Consider the following 16,414-nt stretch of genomic DNA (forward strand, 5'->3'; position numbering starts at 1 on the left):
TAGCTGTAAGGAAAAGTGATGAAAATGTAAATTCACCTTCTTTTGTCTAGAAGTTATTGATCTTGGAATTAAATTTTAATTTTTAAATGCACCACAAACTGATTACCCAGCTTCTAATCCAAAAGGCAAATGTGAATGCAGTGTTACTAAGAAAATAAAGAGAAAATATTTAAACCGTTCCTCATGGGTATGAGAACTATGTCAGATACACTTGAGTATATTAAAAAAATATGCTCTAATAGAAATACATAATAGTTTGATTTTCTATTTTTACTTCAACAAAATAGCTTCTAGGTGTGATCCTATACAATGAAGATGATAATATTACCTATTTGTATAGTTCCGCATTTTAAGATTACCTTTATTTACATTATCACATTATCACTTAGTGAATAGATATTTAGTAGATCACTACCTTCATGCAAAGTCCCATGCTAAGTGACTAAGAGGCAGAGCTATTATCATATTTCACTATCTATAAAGGATGTCAGACAAATAGCTACCTGCAACCAAAATTCAGACATATAAAAATCTGTTTCCTAGGAACCTCACCTTGCCTAAGGTTTACTGCCATTTATATTAAAAATTCACAACAGCAGATGTACACTTACTCCCACCTTAGTACAGTGTACCACAATGCCCCTATGATTCATTAGAGCTTGACTTTTCCTTGTTTGAAATGCAACTGAAGAACTATAGGGTGTAGAGGACTGAAAATACATATGAATCATTATACTGTACAATGACACTTCTGACCCATAGAATTGCATACAATGCATACAATGATCACACCCAATGTTACAGAAATGGGTGCAACATTTCATGTCATCTTTAGTATTCTAGAACATTTAGAGCATTATCCCAGAGGAAAGAGCAGTTTTCTGAATTTGTATCATTATGAGCATAATGGAGTTAGCATACCACAACTTAGAGTCAGAATTATCAACAAAATACCTAAAATAAAGGTAAAATCCCATGAAGCAGATGAAAAGGAAAGCTAACAATTGGGACAAATTGTCTTACAATAGCTTCCTATCCAAGAGCTTTGACATGTATATTGATAGAATATACATGTAGCTAAATATAGCTAAATCTTTTCTCATAAACCTAGAAATTCTGTTCTTTTTCTGTTCTCTGACATTTTTTTAAAAACATAAATTTTTTATTGTTTTATAAAAAACACAATATTTTTTATTATTCACTTCACTTTGGCCCTTACTCTGAACTGCTGAGTAATTTTAATTTACAGATCAAGAAGAAGTAAAAAATAACATGTTTAAGATGCCATTTGTCTTCACTCAAACTATGTGTTTGTCTTTACTTACAAAGAGTGGCATCCCAAATGGCAAAATGCAATGCAAATGTTTTATGTGTATGAAGACAGGCAGCATCAGTAACAATTATCTTGAAATACAGCAACAGCCTACAATCAAGGACATCAGCACAAGCAGAATGTAAATATCCATTTGTTTTTCAGAATAAAACAGAATAGGAACATTTTAAACAAGTAAGGATACAGATTTGGTTTAGTTCACCAGGTAGGCTTTAGAACGGGAAGAGTGATTCCTTTCTTCACATTTTACATAACACATCATCAAATTATGTTTGCAAACAGAAATAAAGCAATCCATTGACACTGTTATTTTGTTTTTGATGATCTGATGGAGTGTCCTCCTTAAAAAGGACAAAGAGAAAATCTATGAAGCAACAAGAGCAGTCAAAGCTTTTATCAAGGCTACTGCTAAAATAACTCCATTATAACTGATATCTGGAATCAGGAGTGTTACATGGTTTGTCAACATCTATCAGCTAGGAAAACTGGTAACAGTCATATTTCACAGGTTTCCATCTCTCGAGTGTAGGTGAAAAGCATTTCTGGAAGTGTGGCGACCTCTTCAGGACACCAGTACCATTGGTTGGAGGTAGCCAAGGGAGCAGATATACTGAAACTTACACAGGGTCCTGTCTCTCCTGTGCACTCATCTGACCTGATGAATGTTTCCCCAATTCAAGCTACTTATGACTTCTTTTAAAGTTCATTAATTTTCCGGGTTCTATCCTGGTTGCATGTGTATGTCTTAAATGTCTTTATATGAACAACATCTTGGATGGGAGTTTCATATTCATTTTAGAGTTCTCTAACAGAACAGAGTATGCCTTGAACAGAGTAGACCAACATAGCTTGCAAAAGAGAGGAAGAGTGAGTAGGAAGAAAATGAAAGAATTTAAAGTAATATTTTTGTGCGATGTATTTTTATAATTTTGAATTATAAAGAGAAAGTATCTAACTACAAAATGTAAGAATAAAAATATCACCAACCACAAAAAGCCACTGGAAGCTGAAAATTCTAATCCTTCCAAAAGAACAGAGTCTTTCCTGGCAAATCACACCCCACAAAATCTGTCTGATAAAGTATTAACAGAAGCTTACTTATAGAGATCTTTAAAAATAATCTGGACTGTTTTCATAACTCCAGGTTGAAAACCCTAAGGATGAGACAATTGTTACAAATGAATCTTAAAAAACCCCTAAAGGTAGAGATAACTTGTTAATATGCTACTTACTTTGCTATGCCCAGGTGAGCTCTTTGTACTTAAAACTGCATAGGCTGGTTAGTATGTATGACAGTATTACTTGGAAAACATTTGGTATTAATTTGGATCTGAGATAAAAGACTCCTATCAATAAATCAATGTGAATAAAAAAATTATAAAATAAATCAATGTGAATTTTATAATCAATGTGAATATTATCTATCAATGTGAATTTTATCTAAAGTAATATTTAATTTTACATCTGTTTTCCATCTCTACTATAGTTTAGGCCTGTGAAATATTTTGCCTACCTGGTCTCCCTGGTCTCACGTGTTCAAAATTAAAAAGCAAAACAAAAACGGTTATGAAAAAAAAATTAAGGTCTTCATTATCAAAAACAAATATTTAATGGCTACTTTGCTAGGGTCTGAGAAATAAAAGTAAAATAATTAATTATTTTCATAATATCTCCTATAAGGATAGTTAGGACCATCATTATTAGCAGCAAGTATCTACTGGCTCATTTGGTAAGAAGGAAGAATTTTGGTAAGAAAGAAGAATTCACTCATTTGTCTGAGTGAAGACAAATGGCATCTGTGTTTTGTTTCATTTGTTAACTGTTTACCATGCCTCTTACATATTAAATAATTTAACATTAGGTACCATTTTGAGTATATTGCGCTCTTTAGTACAAATTAGGGAAATTTGCTTTTTTCTAATAGGTATCATTGTCAAAGAATATTTATAAAGGTCAGATATAGTCTGTGCTATAAAAAATTAAGATTCCTCAACAATAACTTTATATTTCATTTTGTGATGCATGGGTTACTCAGTTGTATTATGTGCCCAACACCGTGCCAGGCAGTAGGAATAGGGCCTTAACATAAATAAGTAAAGTTTCACTCCTGCGATTCAGGAAGAATAGCAAGGAGGGAGGAGTAAAGAAGGGAAGGAAGGAAGGAAATCGACAGCTAACAATGTAGATGAAGACACAGAACATTCATTTTGGAAGACAGGAAGATATAGAACAGATAAGAGGGACACAGAGAGGGAGGGATAGCTCGTGGAGAGGGGGTAGGATTTGAGTTCTCAAAGGAAAATCAGACACAGAAAGGCTGAGAAGAGGGCTGTAGAACTTTTTTTAAATGTTTATAGTCCTTCCAGAGGATGGGTCAGTAAAACATGGCCGGCAGGACAAATCTGGTCTGCTGCCTGCTTTTGCAAATGAAATTTTATTGGAACAGTCACACCCTTTTGTTCACACTTTTTTTTTTAATAGCTCTTCTGTGCTACGGCAGTAGAGGTGAGTAGTTGTGATGGACACCATATAATCTGGGAAGTGAAATATTTAATATCTGGCCATAAGAGAAAGTTCTAGAACACAGATCATTTTTGTCTAATCTTTTTATTATCCTTAAAAGTTCCAAATTTAAACCTTGAACACATTAATTAGAGGAATCTTTATATGCAATGAGATCCTGGTTTTAGCATGTGGAAAATGAAGAAAGTATTGTCATTTACAGAGTATTGCTTTACTCAAGTTTACTTCTGTCTATTCAAGCGATTGCTGTGTTGCCCAATTCAAAAGTGACAAATGAAAAATTATTAACTGATAGCTGTTAGTAACCTTAAAAGAAATAAATTACTGATATTAAACTTAGTTCAGGTACACCATGCTCACAATTTGCCTTCATGGTAAGTTACAAAAAACATGGTTTAAGGAATCAATTCTATGACAAGTCTTTATGCCTTAGAGTGAGGGACATTAACACAGCAGGTAGGGAAGTGAACACACACTGCTGCCTAGAAATGGCACATTGTGCACAAACAACAGACTTTCACTTCCAAAACTGTCCTTTGGCACTAACCATCATTACCACATGCACATAGAAATGGTAAGGGCAACACTGTCTTAGAAAGGCCATTCTTGGGTCTTTGATTCATATGTTTCTCTTTGGTGTTTTGTTTCATTTGTTAACTGTTTACCATGCCTCTTACATATTAAATAATTTAACATTAGGTACCATTTTGAGTATATTGTGCTCTTTAGTACAAATTAGGGAAATTTGCTTTTTTCTAATAGGTATCATTATCAAAGAATATTTATAAAGGTCAGATATAGTCTGTGCTATAAAAAAATTAAGATTCCTCAACAATAACTTTATATTTCATTTTGTGATGCATGGGTTACTCAGTTGTATTATGTGCCCAACACCGTGCCAGGCAGTAGGAATAGGGCCTTAACATAAATAAGTAAAGTTTCACTCCTCAAGGGGTTCTTAGCCTTTGCTGTGCATGCATGTACATATAAAGCAATGACATTTAAACAACTTCAGAACTGAGTAACTCAAAGGGAAGTTTCAAATGGAAAATTAAAGTAAATTTGTGTTGCCCCAAGAGGTAAAAAAAGGTATCCTTCAATAGATGCTGTTTCAAAGTAGTGGTTCTTAGAACTTTTCATCATGTGATGTAAAAAGAGCCCTGAAATACTGTTTCCCTTGATTCTTTTTTTTTAAAGATCTTATTTATTTGACAGACAGAGATCACAAGTAGGCAGAGAGCAGGCGTGGGAAGAGGGGAAGCAGGCTCCCTGCTGAGCAGAGAGCCTGCTGCTGGGCTCATTCCCAGGACCCTGGGATCATGACCTGAGCTGAAGGCAGAGGCTTAACCCACTGAGCCACCCAGGCACCCCTATTTCCCTTGATTCTTAATGTTAAAAGAAATAAGAAAAAATATATATATATAATTTACACTTTTTCTGTATCTTTTCCTCTGACTTCATTGAGGACTACTGATATGTCCAAGTCATTCAAGTCATAGATACAGAGGCAGAAGATCCTAGGGTAGTTTGAGATCAGGCAGGAGAGAAGCCCTTTTCATTCCAGCAGTGATGTAACAAGCCCCGCTCAGTGATTCACTCTGCCACAGTCGACTGAGTGATGGTGGAAGACGGGCATCAGATTGTGGCAGCACCAGGCTGGTTTAGATTCAGGAGGGATGGATGTCTACTCCCACCTCTCCTCAAAATGTAGAGGATTCTAGACCATCACCATGTTCCCTTGCATTGGGAAAGAAGAACAGGCAGATGGATCAGGAAAGACAGATGAATCAAAGAGGCAGTGTATCTGGTATGTCAGATCAGAAAGATGGCTGTCCGCTCTTTTCAGCAGGGTACAGACAAACGGCACCATGATGAACAGGATGTAGGAACCTGTGCCGGTAAGACTGCAGTAGTCCTTCTGCGTTAGACATGCCTTCTTAAGCAGTACTCAAATATTTCATAAAATGGTTACAATTCAGCTCTAAAACAGAGCTTTAATAAAGATGATGGAGGAGAAGTTCATTTCTCTCCCTTCTCATAAGGAAAACCAACAGGCATAAACACATCAGGTGAACCTTTTGCTATGTTGTAGTGTTTCTCTTCTAAAGAATTAAAGTCTTAAAAATGGAAATATGAGGGGCACCTGGGTGGTTCAGTCTGCTGAGCAACTGATTTGGGCTCAGGTCATGATCTCGAGGTCTTGGGATTGAGCCCCACATCAGGCTGCACAATCAGTAGGGAGTCTGCTTCTCCCTCTTCCTCTGATCCTACCCCCACCACTCACACACTCTCACTTGTGCTCTCTTTCTCTTTTTCTCTCTCAAATATATAAATAAAATCTTTAAAAAAGGAAATGGAAATATGAAAATAAGAGAGAAGGTATATTCACTCACATAGCCCTGGGCAGAGTGACCGATTTCAGTAGCTGCTTTGGAGCCACAGCCCTAGGAAGACTCACCAAGATGGCTGGCACTGCTGCCCACAGCAAGCTCTACCTTAGACCACCAGGTGACATGCAGGTCCTTGGCTGCAGACACACAGAGCAGCCACATTCTAAATTCAGAATAATGATTACCATCTGCTTATACCTCATCCAAACCCTTTTTATTTTTTTTAAATTGATATCTTCAGCATACTTATTCCTTCATCTTTTTTTTCATCTTCTCGTATGTCTTCGGGAACAAATCCCCCCTCCTCCTAACAACAGTAATTTAGCACTACATATAATATGAATTGACATTCAGTTTTCCCAAAGCCTCTCATATCTCTTATTTTAATTTAACTAGACAGCCACGGGCTGTGAGACAGATTTTGCTAATCCTCTCTTAACAGAGGAAGGGGGAAATCTGGATATTAAGAAAAACTCTTTTTTCACACGATAATTATTTTTGTCTTCGTTTTTTAACATAGAAAAACTAGGGAAATGTCTTTATTTTTGGTAAGCAAATATATATGCCTTGAGATGTGGAAAAAACCAGCAAGAGACACTTTGAGTGTTGCTACTGTTAAACTGTAGTCATTGGAGATTAGTACAAAGCTGAATTCCATGTTCACATACCTCTTTGTTACTCTACATGTTATAGTGAGTTCTACTGGCCAGGAAGGAAGACTCTTAAGAAGGAAAAATCAGTTATTCTCCTCATTTTCTTCCCAGAAAGGAAAACTTTCCAAAGGAAACAGGTTTCCTTCTATGAATGGTGCTTTTACAAATTTCTTGTTCCTACTGGTAATTTCTTTATTCAAAATTCAGGATATTTCTGAATACAATGAATATATATTTTTCTCTTTCATTCTCCAGTTGTCATTACTATTTGTGGGAATATAAAGTTGTCAAGGCTGATGTAATGTAAGATCTTAAAGGAAGCATTTAACATCAGAGTGATTTCTTAAGTAAAGCAAATAAGTTAAATAAATATTGTTCTAGAGTTAATGTACTATCAAACTAGATTAAAGGTACCAGAAATGACAAAACTGGGTATTGCCATCAAAGTCAAAAGTAATTTTTGAAATTGCCTCCTTATTTAAAAAATCCAGAGGCAAAATGAACTGTTACTTTTAAGATACATTAGAGTTCAGAAAATCACAGATATAGTCTTCCATGTTCGTTTCTTATCCTCAAATAGTTCTTTCAGTGATTCATAATTAATTCAAAGTTTCCGAGAGTCACTCACTCATGTATTCACTTTCCTTTCATAATTTCTACACTGTTATCTCCAGGTCAGACCTTTCCCTTGAGTTCTAGCTCCAAATATCCATCTGCCTACTCAACTGCTTCACAAGTATTTTATAGGCTCTTCTAATTCAACATGCACCAAAATAAACTCATAATTTCCATCCACAACTTCCCCCAATGAAAAAAGACCCCAAAACATGACCATCCCTCTTCCTGTGTTTCCTCAACGAACAGAGACTGTCACCCAGTGTCACAGGCCAGAAACCCGAGAGACTTGACATTGAACCCCCTTACAAGCTTCCCTCCTCTTTATCCCCTCTTCCCTCCAGTCCAGTCTCCATACTGCAGCTAGAGTAATCTGCATGAAAGAGAAATTGAATGGTGCCTACGCAAAACTCTACAGTAGTTTCTCATTGTTCTAAGGGGTAAGACCAACCTCCCGGATCTGGCCTGCCCCCACAGGGTCTGATCCCTGCTATTGCTCCAGTCATATCTCAAGTCAACATTTAACCTACCCATGCTTTGCCTTTCATTACCTAGGAAGGCCATTCTCACTCCAACTGATTGACTGCTCTCTTTTCCACCTTCTCTTAGTTACTTCTTAACTTTCAGTTCAAATGTCACTTCTTCAGAGATGTCTTCCATGGCCTTATCATGGGGTCATTTTCTGCCTTTGAGTGATTTCTGGAATGATTATCTGTTAATGTATGTCTCTTTCATTAGACTTTAAGCTCCATGAGGACAGAGACCCCCTTCTGCTTTGCTCAGCATTTTATCTCAAGTGCCAACATGTGCTTTGACAAATAGAAAGTGCTTAAGTAAATATTTAATGACTTCAGTTAAACATTATGGAACATGTGCCATGTGACTGCTTTTCAACACCCAGATGCTTACAAAGCAGATACAGTATTCTTTAAGAAAGTTATAGGAAAAAGTAAAACCTTTTAAAGTTTTGCTAAATATGGTAAAATGTCAGTTAGGAAATCCCTTGGGGATTAATCTTATTTTTAACATAGCTAATCACATAAAAGAAATCAATAAATTGCCCCAATATTTATTGGGTGGCTCTTACAACTTTGACTGCTATTCTTGCTATTATGAAAGGCCTTTAGGAACCCTATTCTTCTTTTTTGTTCACCCCCCCTCTCTCAATGTACTATTTATCAAATTATCAAGATTTTTTTTTATCTTTAACTTACTTCTCTCATTTTTCTTGAGAGTAGGGAACGTGCCTAAACAGGGCCTTTTACAAAGAAGGCTATTCAATACATGGTTTATGACTGATTTAATCTGTAGTATACAGAAGGGCTTTAGAAATTATGAATAAAATGAGAAATTTCACCAGGCAATTTTATATGATATCATAAAAGCAAAAATACAGTAACTCCAATAATCTGTTTCTAGCAGGACATGTACATAGTATAAATTTCACATGAAAATAGTAATAGCTGTAATTATAATTTTCCTTCACATGATATATATTAAGGAAAAATAATACTTAAAAATTTATAACATGGCATGATGTGATTAAAAAAAGGCTAAAATTCAAATTACATACCAATTATATTTTCATTTGGTTATAAAGAGGTTTATAGATTATTTGTTTATCATGCCATATGGTTATGTCCTGCCTTGGGTTCTAAAAAAATCTCAAATAGCAGATACAATTATTTTTATTTTATTCCTTCACTAATTTATGTAAGTAAATAGAAACCTAATGTTAAAGAGGCATTATGGGAATTCGAAGAATGAAGGGAAAAATATTACTCACTGAGAATTAAAGTTACTCACTTGAGCTTAAATGGTAAGGAACTAAGTACCTTGGCAGTGTTCTAGCCATAACATTCACACTCTCACGATATTTACATAATGAATGGACAGAGGGCAGGGAAGGGAGAAAGAGGCTAAATGAAATATTTGCCTACTGAGCACTCTAATACATAATAACACATCTGTTGTTTACTGCCAATTATTTCCAAGTATATGTTAAAAATTAATACTTTCTGGCATGTTAGAAACTACTGCTTGCTCAAGCCACGGTTATTGTCTGAGATAGGACAGGGTCAGTATAACAAATAACAACTGTTAGATGAGAACCAGATTAAATCGGGGTAGTGGTCACCTTCCATGACTCTTGGAGAAGGACACTATCCTGACAAGAGCAGTGATATTGTCTCACTAAAACTCGAAATAATCACATTCAAACAATTCCAAAAAATGCCCTAAGCATCCTAAAACTTTCATACTCATGCACAACAGGCAAAGAATTTTGGTCTGCTTCTGTAATACTTTCAGGTTTGCATAAGATATCATTTTTTCTTCATTTATGCATTATAAAGAAATGACCCAGAGAAAAATAAAAATGCAAAATGAACATTTTCATTGAAATGCTGGTAAAAACTTATGATTATTTTTCCAGAAAGTCTTTAGTCACCTATTGGCATTCAATCAGTAGTACTCTGGACAGCAGATAAAAGACCTATTTTATTTTTTCATTAATTTATCTATTGATTTATTCATTCACATGTCAGATGTTTATCAAACTCCTACGATATGAAAAGTACCCAATAAAAAATGTTCACAGAAAATCTGCAGTATTTCTTTCCCAAACAAAGCAAATCAGACTGTGTAATGAAAAAAAGTTCAGCCTTAAAAGATCGATCTAAGAATACAAAATAGTCCAGTATTTCTTTTCCACAGCAAAAATATTTATCCATAAGAAATACAAGTAAGTGTACCAGACCACAATCTGTAACTATTCTCTCCAGGCCATCTTATATATATTTAATATTTAATATAATAGAGGTCATTTTATTCTATAATATATAACTTTACATTAGAAGGAAATGACCTTTTGTCTACTAAACAAAATAGCAATTGAATGACATCATCTTTTTCACGTCACTTCAGTTCCACAGATGACATTATTTCTCCAACAATCAGGTACACTCCACTGACATTATTAACTAACAACACTAGTTGCAACACCAAGATGTTCAGTTCAGTAGATAATCATTTTCATTGACAAGTCAGAAGACCAGATCCTTTGAGGGAAAATAAGACCCACTACAAATTATGACGAACTATGCATACATTTAATTTTACTTATCCCTTTAAATCAATTGGTCTGCAAACTAGGATACTATTTGCAAAGTGCAATTCTTAATGATCTATAACTTATTTAGAAAACATATGTTCAATTTAAATGCAAAAAGAACCCTGCAGATGAGATTTTGAGCACCATTCATTTCAAGGTCACTTTCTTTATTCCATTACAAGAATTATAACTCAAGAGTGTCGTACAATGAAAATGCCAGAAGTGGTGGGAGTCTGCCCAGTCTCGGCTGTATCATTAGCCCTAGCAAAGTTCTCCGCATATAGCAGGCTCCCAGTAAAATCAGAATTACACGGTGTGTTTTTATTTGGCTCATTATAGTTTGAAGCAATGATGTTAGAATTATTAGAATTAGAGAAAATAAAACCTTGGAGAGTCTTAGAGCTACCTGAATTTATGAGGAAAATACAGAAAGACCATTTTTTTGAAGTCTGTGTGAGAATGTAAAGTCATCTTTTACTCTCTTTCTCTGTAAAGAGTCTATATCTAATGTATTAGTAAACCCTAATGGCTTTACCTTCAACATACACCCAGAACCTGGCCACTTCTCAAGATCGCCACCACTGCCATCCTGGTCCAAATCCCTTTGTTTCTCATATAGATTACTTCAAAAACTCTCTAACTGGTCTTACTTCTGTACTTGCCCTCTTACAATCTATTAAAAAAAAAAAAAAAAAGAATTCCAACAGATCTTTCAAAAATCTGGGACAGACCAAGTTAGTTTTCAATAGCTCCCATGTCATGCAGAATAAAGACAAAGCCCTTGCTATGACTTACAAGGTCTTCATGATCTGGCCACCTAATAACTAAGCTCATTTTCTATTTCCCTTGTTGGTCTTCTCTAGACATACCTACATGCTCCCATCTCAGGGCCTTTTTGTCCTTGCTATCCCCATTGCTAGTAAAGTTCTCAATGAAACTCACATGGCTCACTCCTTTATCTCTTCTAGGTCTTCTCTATAAAATACTGTCCTCTCCAGCCTCCCTTTCCCTTTTATCCTATTTTGTTACTCAGTATATCATTCATCATCACACGAAATATTTTATATTTACTTGCTTATTACTTTTTAAAAACATTGCCTGCTTTCCCTCATTTTTGTAAACTTCAGAAGGGCAGGGCTTTGTTTCATTCACTGTTGAAAGGAGGCAGAATTTGTCACCCCAAAATACACTTCTTTGGCATAAGGATTATTTTCAGCTGATTATTTTTTAGAGACTGTGGATACAGAGGAAGTTTTACAACTAAGTATAAGTTACCCTTTTGTAAGAGATATTGACAAGGGAGCTCTCATTTATAAGACTGTCTCCCTCCCTGTACCAAGAAGAGAAGGTGAACTCTAAATCTCTAGAAACTCTTACCAGTAGAGAAGACACTACCTTAAATCTGTATAACAATCCTACCCTGGTTTACTGCTTTGCCTGATCACTTTCCACAACTGGCCTCCCTCCCTCTACATACCTTCTTTAGACTTTAGCTGGAGTTGGTATTTAAGTTGGTGGCTTGGGCCATCATGGGAAGTTACTTAGTTTTTCGGGATCTCTCCCATGTACACAGGAGTCATACACGTTACTTAACTTCTGTTTTTCCCCTGTTAACCTTTCATTACAGGGGCATCTCAGCAAACCCTAGAAGATCAGAGGGCAAATTAGTTTTCCTCCCCTATACCACCACAGCCACAGTATCTAGAGGAGTGCCTGGTCCAAACATACCTAGGATTGGGAACACACAGATGAAAGAGCAACAGAAGTAAGGTGGGGAACTGTGCAGCTATGGGCTGGAGATAGAGATCAGCTGCCCAGAGACATCTAGGCTTTAATTCCGCCATGATGGAGGTTGGGAGGGTTCTAAAGTCACACAACTAACATGGTGTCGAGCCAGGATTCAAACACATTCCAATGTCAAATCTGTGGTCCTAACCCCTATGCTGCAGCTGCTAAGTGGCTCTACAAATGCTAACCTTCCAGTCTATTACAGCTGGCAATGCAGAGAGAGAGTCTGATTGGATAGAAACACTTTAAAAAGGAAACCTGAGAATGAAAAGTGTTCCTCATGGTGCCCTCTATCTAATATATGAACAGTATTTGACAACAAAAATTGGGCAAATCTCCCAAAGTTCTGTAATTCTCAAAATTAACAAGGTGAGTCAAAGCCTGGTAAATGTCATAGGCTTGGGTTCTCTAGGTCCGTATGTTGACTGCTCAGACCCTGCCTTGGGAACAATTTGCAAGTGAGAAGGTTAGGCTTGTTTTTATGTCATCCATGTTCTAACAGATTTCTTAGAGGCCAGAATTTCCATTTGATCAAGACTAATTAGAAAAAGCTAGCTACTCTTGCATGAATCAGGTCTGACCTGAGAACGTGAATACAACCAGTGGTCACCCAAATCTCTGGGCTAATCTAACCCAATTCCACAGTTCTGAGTGTGATCTCCTGTCTGTTACTTAGACTCGGTAGGAACTAGGTATCAAAAAGACTACATGGACCGACTTCAGGAAAGAGTCGAGTTGGCAGCCCGACACCATGGACCATGGGGGAATGAATCATTCCAGGAAAATATAGAGATAAGGCCTATAAAGGAATCTTTTATACCTGTGACAGACTTTCTCTAAATCAATATTGATTAAATGGTTTTACATTTTGCTTTGTAAGAGAAATTTCCACATGGGAAGAAACTAAAAATATAGCCAACAAATAGTTTAAATGTTTGTTTAGATTCTCAGGCTTTGTCATCAAATCAATCTAGAAGTAAACCTTCTTCCTCTTACCAGCTGTATGACACTGGACAAGTTATGTACTTTTTTGGTGTGACTCAATTTCTATTATAAATGGAGATAAGTACTACCATTTCTCATTGATATATGAGGACTAAATAAGATAGTGGATGTACTTGCCAAAGAGTAAGCACTAGATGAACGCATGATATCCTTTTTGGGGATCCTGCTTCATATATATCCCATCCTCTCAGAATCATGCCCTCCCACACCAGGATCGACTCCTGTAAATCTATGTAACAATGGTCCAGCATACTCTCCTCTGTCTAGTCATCTTATTGATTAAAACAGGAGTAGACACCTAATATAAGCTAGGCCAATCAATTCTTTCTGCTAAGAATTTGAAGTTAGACCTCAAAGACTAATTAGTTATCTGCGGATGCTAGGCCTGGAAAGTTATATTGATTCAAATGTCACTTGAGAGCCCTTTGCAAATGGGGCAGAGGAATGCAGTCTTCAGAACAAGAGGGAAATGAAGCAGTGAGAGAAAAAGAGGAAATAATGAAAGACCACGTGAACATGGAGGAAAAGAAAGAGATACTGCCTCGGTCCCTGAACACTTCCCAGTTCCTAATTCCAATGGCTCTCAAGGCTGGCTAAGTTTCCTGTGTCCTGAGTTCTGTGAGAAAATTCCATTTTCTCATAATAAATGTCCTATTGCTTAAGTTAGCTTAAGATGTTTCTGTTCTTTGTCATCAAAGAGGTCCTTAGAAAAAGTGGTAACCTAAACATTTGTATTAGTTTAATGGAAAAGCTCATGTTTAACATTCTGAACCAGAAATGTATTTACTGTAATTAACTGAATGACAGTGAGAAATAATAGAGAAGAGTATATAGGCCAATTTTCCCCATCATTTCTATGTAACATAGGACAAAGCTAGCTCTAACCAAACTATGAAATCGCTTTAATGTGCTGCTCTTCCCTTCTCTCCCTCCCTTCTCACTCTCATATTTCTCATGCTTACTGGAGGGCCCGAAATTCCTGCACAGTGTCTTATATATGCTCTGTCTTTCCTACCAGTAACCATAAATCAAAATTTATCTGTCTTTTGACCCTGTCCCCCAAATCCCTCATTTTTGTTTTCTAAGAAGGCAGCTAGATACTCTGGTACATTAACCCAAGCCAACATGGTAATTGATTGAAATATAAGAGAACACCTCCTTTTTCATTCCTGGCAACAGGCATGTGACTTTAAGGGAAAAAATCCTTAATTAAAAATCAATGAAACTAGTGATGGGAAATTCTGACACTGGATAAAGTACCAGGATAATTTTTAGAAAGGTGCTTTTGTGCTATCTTTTGTATGATAATCACATTGCATATGCAAATACCAAACTGCAGTAGGGGAAAAAAAGGTTAGAGAAGGATTGCATATTTTTGAAATATTTGAAATTATTGAGCACTCCTTTTCCGTACTGTAGGAAAATTGGTTTAGAGGCTAAAAATAAAACTACAGCTTAATATATTCAAAATTGTAATCAAATGTTGGAACAAGAAAATCAGTCATAAATGCTTAGTCAACTAACTGAGATTATCACATTTCTATGCTAATCCTGTGTTTTTAATTAACGGATAAAGCAGAAGGGGGCATCTAAACAATAGTGTATGAAAAAATACAAAAATAATTTCTCAAGTTCTAATTAAATGAGAGGCAATAACAAAATGCTGGTTCATTCCAGCAACTCTTTATCAAAAATAACAAAAACACCTTGGTATATCTTTCTAAAATTATATATCACAGGCTTCCGCATCCTCTTCTGTTTTTACTCATGAACATAAAGAGTCCAGATGTTAAATATAAGCTGAGCCATCATGCTCAGCATCCCATCTGGCCTTCTTCCCTGAATCTCCTAATTGGTCAGAAAATGCATTTCTTACAGAAGGCAGTTGAGTTCAGGACAGTGATTCAGAGTATGAGCTCTAAAAGCAGAGTGCCAAGATCCCTATCTTGGAGCTGTCACTTTCTTGTCATACCATCTTGGGCAAGATAATCCACCTCCCTAACCATAAGTTTCCTCATGTATAAAATGGGCCTAACAATCATTGCACATTGTTGTTTTGAGGATTTCTTCATTTACCATTAAGTACCTGGCACTGTTCCTGGCTTTTGGAATCCAACAGTGAACACTACGGGTAAAAATCATTGCCCTCAGGAAGCTTCCATTCTCACATATTGCATCTACAACACGTAATTAGCACAATGCCTAGTCCTCGGTAAGTGATGAAGGGCAGCTGTTGGGATTACAAACACTTGAATGAGATGGAGCAAAACACCTGCATTCAAACGACTGGGAATGTGCTGGAATGAAGTCAGCACATCTAAGATCTAGTTAGCAGTGGCTCTGCCACTGTTTAGATCACCTTCATTTAATCTCTGGGCTGCAATTATTTAATCTGCAAATTGATCTGAAGGCTGCTTTTACTGAATAAATGGGCAATTCGTGAGAGATATAAAAGGTGAAATTCTAAAAACATTAAAAGCAATATTTCACTTGCCTGTTTTAGCTTTACCTGACCATTTAAATGATATGAGGATGCATTTGGCACAAGAATTTGGCACTTTCTGTATATTGAAAGCATAGGGAGAGCTGAAATGCTAGGTTATCAGCTGTAGTTTGAAAAAAAGAGAGAGAAAAACCTTCAAGAATCACTGGAGAATGTAGATGATCAATACTATACCCAAACCTTTAGCTTCATAAAATATGAAATCACAAAAAAATTAAAAGGAGACAGAAGCAGCAACTTAAATTTATCTTAGAAAGTACACATTCCTTAGACTATTCAGAAATCACTGGGTCGGGGCACCTGGGTGGCTCAGTGGGCTAAGCCTCTGCCTTCGGCTCAGGTCATGATCTCAGGATCCTGGGATCAAGCCCCACATTGGGCTCTCTGCTCAGCAGGGAGCCTGCTTCCCCTTCTCTCTCTGCCTGCTGCTCTGCCTACTTCTGATGTCTCTCTGTCAAATAAATAAGATTTTTTTTTAATATTTTATTTATT

General features: G+C 36.3%; 1 protein-coding gene across 5 annotated transcripts in view; it reads right to left on the reverse strand.

Moving 5' to 3' along the window:
- The window catches only part of FER (FER tyrosine kinase), a 468,361-nt gene that overhangs the window by 91,308 nt on the left and 360,639 nt on the right, over positions 1 to 16,414 (reverse strand). The gene's annotated exons all lie outside the window — the stretch shown is intronic.

Source organism: Mustela erminea, chromosome 3 (genome assembly GCF_009829155.1).
Source record: "Mustela erminea isolate mMusErm1 chromosome 3, mMusErm1.Pri, whole genome shotgun sequence".
NCBI lineage: Eukaryota > Metazoa > Chordata > Mammalia > Carnivora > Mustelidae > Mustela > Mustela erminea.